Source organism: Camelus bactrianus, chromosome 11, assembly GCF_048773025.1.
Source record: "Camelus bactrianus isolate YW-2024 breed Bactrian camel chromosome 11, ASM4877302v1, whole genome shotgun sequence".
Taxonomy (NCBI): Eukaryota; Metazoa; Chordata; class Mammalia; order Artiodactyla; family Camelidae; genus Camelus; species Camelus bactrianus.
In genome coordinates, this window is record NC_133549.1 from 20,256,746 (window position 1) to 20,269,871 (window position 13,126).

The 13,126-nt window shown below is 51.4% G+C and overlaps 1 protein-coding gene across 2 annotated transcripts in view; it reads right to left on the reverse strand.

Moving 5' to 3' along the window:
- The window catches only part of PTPRE (protein tyrosine phosphatase receptor type E), a 146,910-nt gene that overhangs the window by 89,088 nt on the left and 44,696 nt on the right, over positions 1-13,126 (reverse strand). The gene's annotated exons all lie outside the window — the stretch shown is intronic.

Here is a 13,126-nt window from a genome sequence, read left to right on the forward strand (position 1 = left end):
GCTGCTCTGTGACCTACAACGTCCCCTCCCTCTGAAGTTGTCCCTCCACCCATTTTCCCAGAGATACCCTCTTAAAACCTCCATAGGACACACCCCCTTCACCCCAGTTTTTCAGCTTAATCATTATCCAGATTGCTCATTCCGCATTAATTTAGCACTCATGCTTTTTTTGTTTTTAACAGCTTCAGTGAGATATAATTTACATACCATAAAGTCCACCTGTTTAAAGTATACAATTCAATGGTTTTTCACATAATCACAGACTTCGAGACCTTCCTTATGATTTAATTGTAGGACATTTTCATCATCCCCAAAGAAAGCCCATTTGCTCATGACTCCCCCAGCCCATCCTGTCCCAAACCAATGGTCCCTGGCAACCACTAAATCTACCTTCTCATATGGATGTGCCTACTCTGGAAATTCCATCTAAACGGGATCCTATAGCACGTGGCCGTCAGAGACCAGCTGCTTTCACTTGGTGTGTTTCTGAGGTTCACCCACGCGGTGGCCTGTACCAGCACTCGTGACTTCCAGTGGGTAGACACTGTTCCATCATATGCGGAGACCACCTTTGTTTATCCATTCTCCTCGGAGGACTGACATGACCCCCTTGTTCTTGTGAGAGCGGCCAGCAAGGCAGCCTCACGCCAGGGCTCGGAGCCTGCATCTCCTTGTGACTGGAGGCCACACCCTGTGGCCATCGTGTACCCCTGCTGCTGGATGGCGGACTCATGTTTTGAGCATCACTATTTTTATATTTATAGCTAATGCAGTACGTGGCGTTTTCCACCAAAACAGACTACTTATCTAGGTCATGGCCAGGCTAGATATGTTAAACCAAAGGCTATACTCTACAGGGCACATTTATAACAAGTTTTTGCACTAATTAAAAAGTTGACCTGTGAAGTAGGTTTGAATCCAAAGCAGAAGAAATGGTTCTAATACTGAGGGATCTTACATCTCCTTGGGCAAGTCTACAGCTCACATTATTCTTTATGATGGAAGGCTGAAAGCTTTCCCCCTAATACCAGGACAAAGGCAAGTGTACCCGCTCTCACCACTCACATTTGACACTGTGCTGGAAGCCCTAGTCAATGCAATAAGACAAGAAAAATAAATACATAGAAAGTGGAAAGAAAAAAATCAGACTTTATGCTCAGATGACATGACTATGAACACAGAAAACTCTACAGAATGTACAAAAAAGCAACAGGGACCGATCTGTCAAGTGGTGTATAAAGACAGAGTTCCCAGAAGACAGAGGAGCCCAATGGAACACAAAGCAGGTGGTGGGAAGGTGAGGGGGGCACTGAGGTGAGGGGGGTCATCAGTGGTTTGGGGGACTGCTTTTTTGTAGAAATAACTTATTACAAGAGTCCACTACTTCTAATGCCCCAAAAGAATTTGGGAAGATGCTGGAAAGAGTGACTTGTGGTGTTTACCCAGGGCCAGGCAGGGGCAGAAGCCAGAAGTGCAAGGAACCCTTCATGTTTCAGGAGGAATCCCAGAAACTCAACACTGCCTTCCATTGCAATACTGAGTCATTTTAATGTAAAACAAAACCCAGTGATGTGCAGAAGCATATCCTGTGCAGAAGCAGGGCTGCCGCCTTGAGTCAAGTCACTCTAAAAACCACAAGGCAAAAAACCAGTCAGGTGCAGAAGCAGCTGAGCACGCCGTCAGAGGGCGGCTAAACACACGAGTCAGTGTGATGGACTAAACCCCGAAGGAACCCAATTAATAATTTTGAGTTAAACTTTAAAGTAATTTTTTTTAAACAAAGCAAAAATACACGAAACAGTGGGCACTACAAATAGATCACATACTATACTGGCTTGGGGCTCACAGATGTTAGCGTGAAACCACAACCATCAGTTTCTCTGAAGAACAGAATTAGCAAAAACCAAGCCACCAGAATAACATCTAAAGGCAGCCTGTATCCTGTGAACACGTCCATTAGCCCGGGGCCCTCATGCACATGGCTGCTGTGATGTTGAGCAAAACGTTTGAAAAGGTAAAATAAGCACATTAAAAAGTGGGGGGGAGGGGACCCTGGTCCCCGTGGCCAGATCCACTCCTCGCAGGAGAGGGTGTCAGGGAGGAGCTGGAGCAGGGTGGTGTCACCGCTGGGAAGGTTCCTGGTACAGCACCATCCTCCAAAAAGGAAAGGAGAGATGCTATCGATTTATTAGGCTTGACCAGGCTTTGGCGGCCCCTTATGGTGTCTCTCCCATAGCCCACAGCCAATCCTAGGCGGCAAGTCCCATTTTAAGGATGAGAAGACTGAGGCTCGGTGAGCTCCTTGACCCGAGTCACGCATAGCAAGGAAGCAGGGATGCTAACCCAGGGCTGCGGAGATCACTCTTGGCCAGGCCGCACAGGGGGACCCAACCTTCACTGTGGTTTATTTTTGTTTGTTTGTTTGTTTTTCTTTCTTGTCTACATCCCAACAAGCTGAAATTCTTCCAGGGACTGTCTCCCTTTCCTTTACGTTCCTCGTATTTGGGTCACCGCCTGCCAGCAGGAGGGCCCATTAAAGTCTCTTCCCTGTCTAGAAGGAGCCCCACTGGGGTCTGTGTGCCAGAAAGATCTGGAAGGGCCCAGGCTGGCCACGTCAGTTCCATGGGAGCAGCTCTGGCCCTCTGGCTCACAGAAGCCGGGGCCTGCTGACCACAGAAGTTCAGAGGTCCGTCCCCAGGGCACACGAGGGCAGCTGCTTCCAGGCAGCAGGGGCGGGAGGAAGCCCAGCTGGACCATGGGAACGGGCCGTGCAAGGCCAAGAGCAGGGGAAGTCCACCCGGGGGGGTGGCGAGGGCAGGCAAGGCCAGGGGGAGCGGGCCCTCCCACAGGAAGCCGCCGGGCTGCAGGGCTTGGCCCTGATCGCTCACAAGATACAGAGAGACCCAGGGACGCTACTGTGCATCCAAACCTCCAAAGAAGAGAAGAAAACTGTACCATTTGGAATCCATCCGCCGGGACCGTTCTGCTTTAGGGAAAAATTAAAATGATTCTCGCTTGCCAAGCTCGGAGATGGGCAGAGCGGAGCAGTCTTTCCAAGCTCGGACAAAAGTAAAATGGCCTCCATACACACCCCGGGCCTGAAGCTTTTTCAGCATCGCGGGGGCGGAATGCATGTCACTGCGGGCGTACCCACAAGCTTTCCTTTTAAATGGGCAGCGGCATTTAAACAATTCTTGGATGCACGTTAGCACTTTATTTTTAAGTATTTATCTATGTATTTCTACATGTACAGGGTATCTACATTGTTAACTTTTTACTGAAATACAGTTGATTCACAGCATTGTGTTAGCTTAGGGTGTACGTCACAGTGGTTCAGGCACACGTGTACATTCTTTCCCATTACAGGTTATTACAGCATGTTGAAGGCTGCGCTGCACAGTAGGACCTTGTTGTCTGTCTGTCATATATATGGTGTGTACATGTTAATCCCAAACTCCTCATTTATCCTCCCTATCTTTCCCCTTTGGTAACCATAAATTTGTTTTCTATGTCTGTGAGTCTGTTTCTGTTTTATAAATAAGTTCATTCGTATCAGAAAACGTGAACTTTTAATGATGGGTTACAATTTTATGAAGCAAGGGCACACACATAAGGACCTAACACAGGCGATCAGACCCCATGGGCTCTGGCCTCGATTGGCCTCGCCAGCAGCGAGCAGAGCCCAGAGCAAAGCCCCTGCACCCCTGCGGCATTCTCTGGGGCTCCCGCGCTCCCTGAGACATCGATTCGTCCAAGCCCACCGGTCACAGCACTTGGAACAGAGGAAGCGTCGTTCACTCTCAGTCCCAATGACCCCCAAGCATGATGACTAGGACGGGGGGTGCGGGTGGGGCTGAAGAGCAGGAAAACCCCTCCCGGCGGGAGACCCCGCCCCATACCCCAGAGGCAGTGGACACGGACGAGCCCTCAGCATCCTGTCCGGGAGCAAGTTCGCTCTGCTTCCTGGCGCTGATTCAGGCCGGGGGGAGGGTGCAGGACGCCTCTGAGTCACCGGGCTTCGCTCCCTCCCTGATCTCGGACTCTGCCAAGTCTCTCGGCCTCCTTGTTTACCTTCTGGGCGTCAGCAAAGCTGTTAATTTCTGTATTTTCTAATGCACAAAAGAAAGGCTGGAAGATGCTGCTGGGGCAGGAAGCCTCCCTGAATGATGAGGAGTTTGGTAGAATCTTCCTCTGCCCACCCCCGTAAAGTGCCGGTGGGGGAGCCTCAAAACGGTGTTGCCAAGGCTGAAAAAAAGATCCGTTTTCTCAGACACTCGTTCTGTCGACCTGTGGCCAACCAGCTGGACTTCTAATATTTGGCAACTTGTAAGAACTATTCATGGGCAGCTGCTCAGAAGATCCAGGTGCATCACTGCCTGCTTCTCGAGACTGTTTCTGAAGCACCGCACCTCCCTAATTACCCCACAGTTGGGGGGGTCCCCTCTTTGGATTAGGAAACTATGCAAATTCTCAAGCCAACGACTCCACTTTTGCAAATACAAATGGCTGCTGGTTTGCACTCTTTGTGTCTGTCTGTGCCATTATCACTGTGGAATTTAGGAACACAGGACTTGGATTCTCTGTGTTCTCTTCCGAGGTGCAGGGGTCCTCTCCCAGCCCCAGAGGGACGGAGCCCTCTGGCTCGTCAGCAGGTGATGCCGCTTCGATCGGGCCACCACCTTGGAGGTCCGCCCCTCCTACTGGGGTCATCTGTGGGCCCGCTCCTCCCTGACCCCTGTTTTTAGTTACACACCTGGCACCAAGCCTGCTTCACTTTGCACACTCTTCTCACGAGACAGGGTCCCACCCTGAACCCTGGCCCCAGCCCTCTTGCTTCCTGGGTGCTGGCTCTTGTCCCCTGTGACATCCCACCAGACTGCGGTAAACCGAGGCGGGCTCAGCCATGTCCCAGCACAGTGCTGGCTGTTGTCCGCTCTGCCCCTGCGGACCCGGACCTGGTCTGTAGGATGGGCACCCAGGCTCCTCACGCGTGGCCAGGACTTTCAACTAAAAACATCACATGTCAGCATCGCTTTCCAGTTTGCAGAACAATAAAATCAGTAGATCAATTTGATAGTTGTACTTTCCCTCCACTACAGCTTCTGCGCTGGTAAGTGCCACCCGGAATGAAAGGACTGACGTACAAATTAACCCTTAATGGCCCAGTCCTCGTTGGTTGAGTTGCTCCTGGGGTCCCCAGAAGTTCTGGCTGGGCCAGATGCAGACTAGATACCCTCTGTGACCAGAGGTGGCCCTCGGGCGGAGAGAGACAGGAGGCAGCCACCATCTACCAGGACTGTCTGCAGGGGGCCTCTGGGTGGGCCAGGGGGCTCTGAGCACCAGCAGTGTTTGCTCCACCCTCAGAGCTGCTCTAAGCAACAGCGCAGGTTTGGGGGAGAAGACAGACTTTGGAGCCCTCCAAGGACGAGCACATGACCTCTAGTACGTCGCTCACAAAACACTCCCTGAGCCCCTGTCAGGGGCCCAAGTTCTGCTGTGTGCACGGGGCGGTCCCACACGCTGTAGCAAAGCCCACAGGCAGAATTCGCCACCAGGGGCTGCTCTGTGTAAGGACCAGAGAGCAGGAGAACAAAGTGCTCATCCACCAGAAACCAGGACCCCTCACCCATGTTCCTTAACACACTCAACTCACAGCCTTTCCTTTAGACTTGAAAAGACCCCGGACTCCCCCCGAGACTTTAGGGTCAGCAGGGGATGGGGCCTGAAACAGAGAAGAGGGACGAGCGCTGTAGCCCTGGGCTAGAACCTTCGAAAGGCCGTCAAAGGGGCGTGGACGCCAGGCGCTGGAACGTGGTGGCCTCCCTGCTCACTGAGATTTTGCCTTTCAAAACACATAGCTTGACCCTCGTAAACCGCTAGTGGGATTATAAAATAACAGAGCCGTTTTGGAAAACAGCATGAAAAAGTTTCAGGGCAGAGTTACCACGTGACCTAACGGTTCCACTTGTAGGTATAAACCCAAGAGAAATGAAAACACACGTCCACGCAAAAACTTGCATTACTTATAACCGCCAAAAGTGGAAACAACCCAAATGTCTATCAACTAATGAATAAATAAATAAAAGATAGTATATCCATATGATGGACTATTATTAGGCAAGATAAAGGAATAAACTTCTGACACGCTGAAACAGGAATGGACCTTGAAAACATGACGCTACGTAAAAGAAGCCAGTCACAAAAGACCAGGTTCCACTTACACGGAATGTTCAGAACAGGCAAATCTGCAGGCACGAAGTAATTTTAAAAAATTTACATGCGTTTGTTTTATTCTATTCACATTGACAGTTATCCTACAACCTACACAAAGTACAAAAGGCCTAATCCATTTTCCAGTATCAGGTCAGGGCCAAGGTGCAAAAGCCTTGCTGGGGGGGATCCATAGCGGGACTGAGGAGAGACTCACTTTGGGTGCTGGAAACGTTCTAAAATTGATTGTGGAAATGGATACACAACTTTAAAAGCATACTGAAAAAACACAGAACGGTACACGTTAAAGAGGTGAATGGTGTGATATGTGATTCATATATCAATAAAGCTGTTATTAAAATCAAACCGAAAACCAAAAATTAATATAAAAATTAATTAATATAAAAAATTAATATAAAAATCAGTATAAAAATCAAAGCACGGTTGGTCTCTCAGCCTGTTTCAGCCTACTCACGCGCTGGAGACGTGACTTTAGGATGTGTCCACAGAGCCATATTGTTGCTCATAAACTCAGGAGAAATAGCCCATCTGCCGAGGACAGTGCCCGCCCGAGGGAGGTGTCCCTAAGCCTTGGGTGAATTTCATGGCACTCTGGGGGAGACCACAGATAATGTGACTCTAAACTCTCTGCTGCCCTAAAGTGTCTGAGGACCAGTCTCACCTTTCAGGTGATTCTCTCAAATTGAGTTACCCTCGAGGTTGGTGCGAGGGGCCAGGCATATGTAACACGGCACTGGTAGAGTATACAGGGGTCCCAGTGACATGCCCTGAACACACCTAAACGTCTCCACCAACTGGGTGAGGCCGGGGGGAAGGTGGGCTCGAGGGGCAGCTCAGGGTGGGAGTGAGACCTCACCAGAGAACTGCCTGGACCGCATGCCCTGTGGGATCTTACTCGCCTGTGCCAGAGCCTTGATCACGCTTTACCTGACACTGCTGCTCCTAGCTCAAGCAAGGTGGATGAGGCTGCGGGGGGGGGGGGGCATTCCTTAACACCAAGGCCTGTGTCACTCCTCCCACTGGGCTCAGACTGTGAAAGGTACTCAGGACGGGCTTGATGAGTGCCCAATGCTCGTGGTAACTGAACACTTTAAATCCTATTTGAAAGATGTTCTGCACGGTCTAATTAACGTTCAGTGAAGCTCAGAGAAAATGGCTTATCTCTAATATTTAACTAGTGAATCAGTGTTTGTAGGTGTTATCTTCTGGAGTATCAATTTGAAACGCCCCAACCTTTCACCACACGGCCCCGGGCCTGTGACTAGGCTGCTACACGTGTGTGAAGGTCCTGGCTGGTGATACCCTTACACGCAGCTGTAAACAGCGGCAAACCGCAGAGGCCCTGGGCAAAGCCAAGCTCCCCAATGCAGCGTAATGGATGCGCCTCGGCATTGAGTAATTATTCTGGGAGATCGTTATTCCCATGGACCCAGAAGGGAAGGAAACTTCTAACATGCTTCTTAATTTAAAAATACCAATTGTTGCTGTTAATTAAAATGCTAGTTACCAACGATCGTATACAAATGGCAAAGGGACGAGGTAAATGGACCACTCCAATAATAGTAATGGATGTGGTTTTCTTATTACCTAATAATGACTGTTGCTAATGAATACAGGCAACAGCACTTCTGCTCATCACATCGGCACGGAAAACACGAGTAGAATGTGTTGGGGAACAACCTATGGACTCCTTAACAGAGCCTGGAAGTTCTCAGGGAAGAGTCTCAGGACGAGGAGAGGCCGCAAGTGACCGGAAGGTGGTACACACACACCTTCCAACTTGGGGGCCCCCTCCTACTTTTGACTCCAAGCTCCCCTTTCAGGTGCCCCTCCAAAAGCCAGAGTGCTTCCTCTCAGTGGGGTCCAGGGCAGGAACTTTCTAGAGGCCCCTCGCCCACAGAAACCGCATCTTACCCTCCCCCAGGTACACCAAGCTCTTCCCACGTCATGACTTTCCTCACATGGCTCTTTGACCCAGAAAGCTCCTCATCTCACCCAAACCTACCAGGTTCTCCCCCGACGCCTGGAGCCTGACCTCCCCTCTGAGCTGCCTGCTACCCTGGTCTTACCTCCTGCTGCTCCAGCAGCACAGAGCTGTCCCGTGCTGCGCCCCTGACCGTCTGGGTCCTCCTTCTCCAAACGCCTTCACAACAACACGATACAGAGGACGGCAGGTTGAGATTAGGCCACCTTTGCTGCCATCCTGGCTGGCCTGTGACGTGGGCAGGCATGGTCTACACTTTACAGACGACAGAAGCCAGGACAGACGTTCGCCCCCAAATCCATAGTGCGTGGCTAGTTCGGTGCTTTCTGAACAGAAATCCTCTTATCGCTACCTTGAACTTCTTGATTATAGACACAGCTCCACGTACACACCGGGAACTCAGAAATACGAGTTAGAAGGATGAATGAGTGCACTAAGCCAGTCATTACCGCTCATCAAGCAGCCACTTATGGGCTAATGCTGTGCCAAGTGCTGAGGATTTCGAGATTGAAAAAAAACACATGGACAGAAGCTGCAGGTCTTTAAAAGAGTCCAGGGACACGGTTATAAAGGGGTCACTCACTGGAAGCGGAGGGGAGGCTTATGATCGCAGTGAGCCCAGGGGCTGTGAGGGACGAGAGCAGAAGCCCCTAACCCGTGTTGGCCAAAGTCAGGGCTACTTTCTCAAGATTAGCTTCCCTGACAGATGCCAGGAACCAAGGCTAGGAAGCTGGGGAGCACACGGAACATTCTGGAAATCGCAAATAATTTGAGTCCTGTCTTTGACCTTGGAACAAGTCACTTAATCTTCTTGAGCCTTAGTTTCCTCACTTGCAAATTAAGGACCTTAATCCCTACTGTGCTGGGTTAAAAATGAGATCGTCTACGTAAAGGACACAGCACTGGACTCCACAGACAGTCAGCAAATCAGGATCTGGAGTGTGAGACCCACAGGGCCTGGGAGGCTGCAGGCGCATTTGGATTTGGGTTGAAACCACGAGGAGGCTGCACAAGTCTGCAAGGCTGGACGTCACTTTCTGTTCTCTGCAAGGGAGGTCACTGTGGTGGCTGCAGGGAGGTCAGAGGTTGGGGTGAGCTCAGCGCGAATGGTGGATCCCTGAGAAACAAAGGAGCCATTCCAATGGTCCAGGTGAGGGATGGAGAGCTGCTCCTGAGGGCAGCGGCAGCAGTGATGGGGCTGGCATGCAAGGGGAGGCGGCTATTTAAAACTCAAGGGTAAAACTCGAGGGGGCAGAGGCCGCTAGCCTTCGGGAATGTATGCAAAGAGGAAAGAAGGGGAAGGAAGAAATCAAGATGACCTTGGACCTGGTTTGGCCACAGAGTGAAAGGTTTGCCATCCCTGAAGGTGGGGTCCTTGTCTCAGAGTCCCCAGGAGGTGGTAGTACGTGCATCCCTCACAGACCCCCAGAGGGTGTCACTCAGAGACTAGGAATATTTAGCAGCATCACAGGAAAAGGAGGAAACCTTCTGAAAATGGCACAGTTCTCTTCTGAGTAACGCGGCACCCACAGCAGAGAAGTTTGTTAGTTATTTCCCAGAAAAACTTTGAAAACCAGTAACCTGGATAACTGAAAGATCTACTAATCAGCCAGTTATTTTGCCAAAAACCCTCAAATATTTTGGTTCAATGATTTTCCCCCACCTTAACTGGTTGACCTGACCCATCTAAACTAGTTCATCACTAACAATCCATGGAAAATGCATGGAAAAGAGGCTGGTTTTAGAAGAAGAGGGGAGAGAAAACACCTCAGGCATCCGCGGTATTGTCTCAAAGAGGAAACGCGAGATGCCTGCGTGTAATGTGAAGCTCCCGGTGAAAGGTGAGCCCCCGGGCAGTCTGCAGTCACTGAGCTATTAGCAAGAATGTGCCCAGGCTTGATTTGTGTTTCTGAAGACAAGCACCTACTTCCCCCCCCCCCACCCCGGCTGCCACAGAAGAAGTCCTGTGAACTGGGAGCGGGTCCCTCCTCCACACGTAAGAACACTGCTGCATTCATTTGAAAACAAAACCAGCATTGTAACCCAAATCTGCAGCGCTCCATTCTGGAACAATAAACTGCCACAGAAGTGTCATGTTGGACTGGCATTCTGTTTTGTCTACCTAGAAAGGTCAGTCCTCCTTTTCCCCTGGAAGGCAGCGCCCCCACCATCCTCAAGGAAAATGATTTTCTTTCTTTACAACATAAGGAATCCTCTGAAAATGAATGGATTTGAGCTGCTTCCACAAACGATCTGTATGGTCCCAGGCACTGGGGGAAATGTGGAGATGTCAGAGGTGGAGGTGGGTGGGGACCCCAGGGCCCTCCCCCGCCTCACGCGTGGCCAGCAGTCCGCCCTGTAATCCACATCGGAGGGAGGGAGGAAGCAGAGGGTTACGCCCCCAAGCCAGGCCCCGCCCACTGCCACAGGGGAAGGCGGGTGACCTTCCCAGCGAGGTGACCTTGGGCCGGCCCCGCATCCTCTCTGTACTTCAATGGCCTCCATACATGAGGTCAAGGGCAGCTTCAGATGATGATCCAAGGACACAGCGTTGTGTGAATGCGCTTGTAAACTGTGTGAAGACAGGTCAAGGTGAGGGGCGGCTCAGGACAGAGAGGCCACTGGGGGTGGAGGTGGGGTGAGGCCACATGCACAGGGGTCAGAGCGACATTGATGGCCTGTCAGGCACCACGCTGGACACCCTCAGTGCAGGGACTGGGCTGTCTAATCCTCACTATGACCTGGAAGCCAACTGCATGAGGTTACATGGTCAGAAAGAGGCTGGGCTGGAAACCAAATCCAGGTGGACTCATGGTCCCCACCCCCAACGTAAGGGAATCACACTGCTTGCGCGCCTGGACCAGGAATCCCTTCCTGGGAGACACGCCCTCGCTGCCCTTCCATTGCTTGGCACTCTTGGTGGCAGGTAGCAGCTCGGTTCCTGAAGGCCCCGGGAGGACAGGGTCTCCAAGAGCCTTGCAGTGCAGTGACCTCGACCTTTCACAGCTCCCTCACTTCTGCCTCTCCTAGTCCAGAGTCTGCATGTGTGTGGTGGGCTCCCAGGCCACTGGGGGCCAGGGAAACACTCTGGTTTCAAACTATTCTGTGTGTGCGTGTGTGTGTGCATGTGCGTGTTTGTGTTTATTGGAGTACAGACAGTTACAGTGTGTCAGTTTCTGGCGCACAGCGCAACGTCCCAGTCATGCATATACATACATATGTTCATTTTCATAGTCTTTTTCATTAAAGGTTATTACAAGATACTGAATACAGTTCCCTGTGCTACGTGTGTGTTTTAAGTTCCTCTAGGAAAAAAAGAACTCAACTGCGATGTTCTGAGCCAACTAATCCAAGCTCTGAGTCTCCAGGCAGGGCAGAGCAGACACCACACGCCCTTGGCGCAGGCACCTCCGAAAGGATCCTGCCCCGGACCCGGCGCCCGTGAACCCAGAGCCCCACCTCACGACCCAGCACGTCCACAAATGCGGAGAACGGTGGGCAGGAGCTCACTGGGGTCTCGACCCACCGGGTTCACACTCACTGCGACTTGGCAGACCCCCGTCTGATCCTCTCTCTGACAGATGCACGTGCCGGGAGCGCGCCCGGCACTGGTCCGGACGCTCGTCATCTCCTCCATCCTCACAGCGCCCCTGGGAGGCGTGAGAGTGCTGAGTGACTGGAGGGCTCCCTCCTGCTCCTCCAGGCTTTATGCCCTTTTGCTTTATGTCATTATCATGAGCCCACTGAAAAGCCATGGTGGAAGAATTGGAGAAACAGAACTTACTGACTCCTTGCGCCAAGGTATTAGCTTCCCGTACGTAATGTAGTGCTATATCCTCGGGTTAGTATTTTTTAAATTAAGGGATTAACACATGCCAGAGAGACAGAAAGGGGACTTCTCCATCTTCGGGGGAAAAATCTTTGTTGCAAACCCCATCAATGGATGACTCAGGCTTCCAAAGTTGTCTTAGAATCGGGCACCAGGAAAGTGTTTGTATTTCCTGAAAAACTGGGGACATTCTTTTAATCAGACTAGAACAATACAAGCCATTGTGTTTCCACTTTTGCCAAGTCAGCCAGGAAGCTTAGGACCGAATTTAAAGCACGTTTGTAATCGTATCGTATCTGCAGGGGAAAGGGAGCTGGCATTAACCGAATGCCTCTTGTGCTGAGTGCTTCCACCAAGTATTTTAAATCGAATGCTTGCAACTGCCCAGTTATTTTTCCAGCTTCACGCAGCAGCAAACCAGAGTTAAAGAGGCAGAACCAGAAGCTCATGGTGAAGGCAGCCGCCAGCCCCAACCCCCTCCCAAATTATGAAGCCTCTTGACAGAATGCAGCCTGCCACCCCCAAATTGCCCCAAACCCTTCCTGGGAGAGGAGAGCACAGAGTGCCAAGAGGAAAGCGTGCTAATGCACGCCTGCGCTGGACATGACGGACGCGTCCGGCCCTGGGTGCCGGCCGGCAGCTCCCTGGTCAGTAGAGGTGGCCCTTGCAGGTGGTCAGGATGGGCAAGCGCTCTGTTGGGTAGACCTGGGGCTGCGAGGGGGCCGTCTGTCCAGATGGCTGTGCCTTCGCTGGGCATCAGGTCTGTGGCAGCTACCTTGTAAGACAACTTCCGAAGGCCACCTCCCCTTCCCTCCACACCTCCCAGCGGCTGCCTCTCTTCACCATCCCAGCATGTCTGCTCCAGCCCAGACTGCAGGTGACCTCAGTGTTCCAGAAACTTCCCAGCAACACAGAGCCCAAGGTACTCTGCTGAATTCATAGTTACGCCGGAGCTTAAACGACGGATTCAGACAGCGGCGATGCCTCCCTGAACACACACGTTGCGTGAGCGGGTTATCTGGTGAGTGTGGTCTCGGAGGACTGGCCTCTGAGACACCTCCATGACCTACACAGGGGCTCAT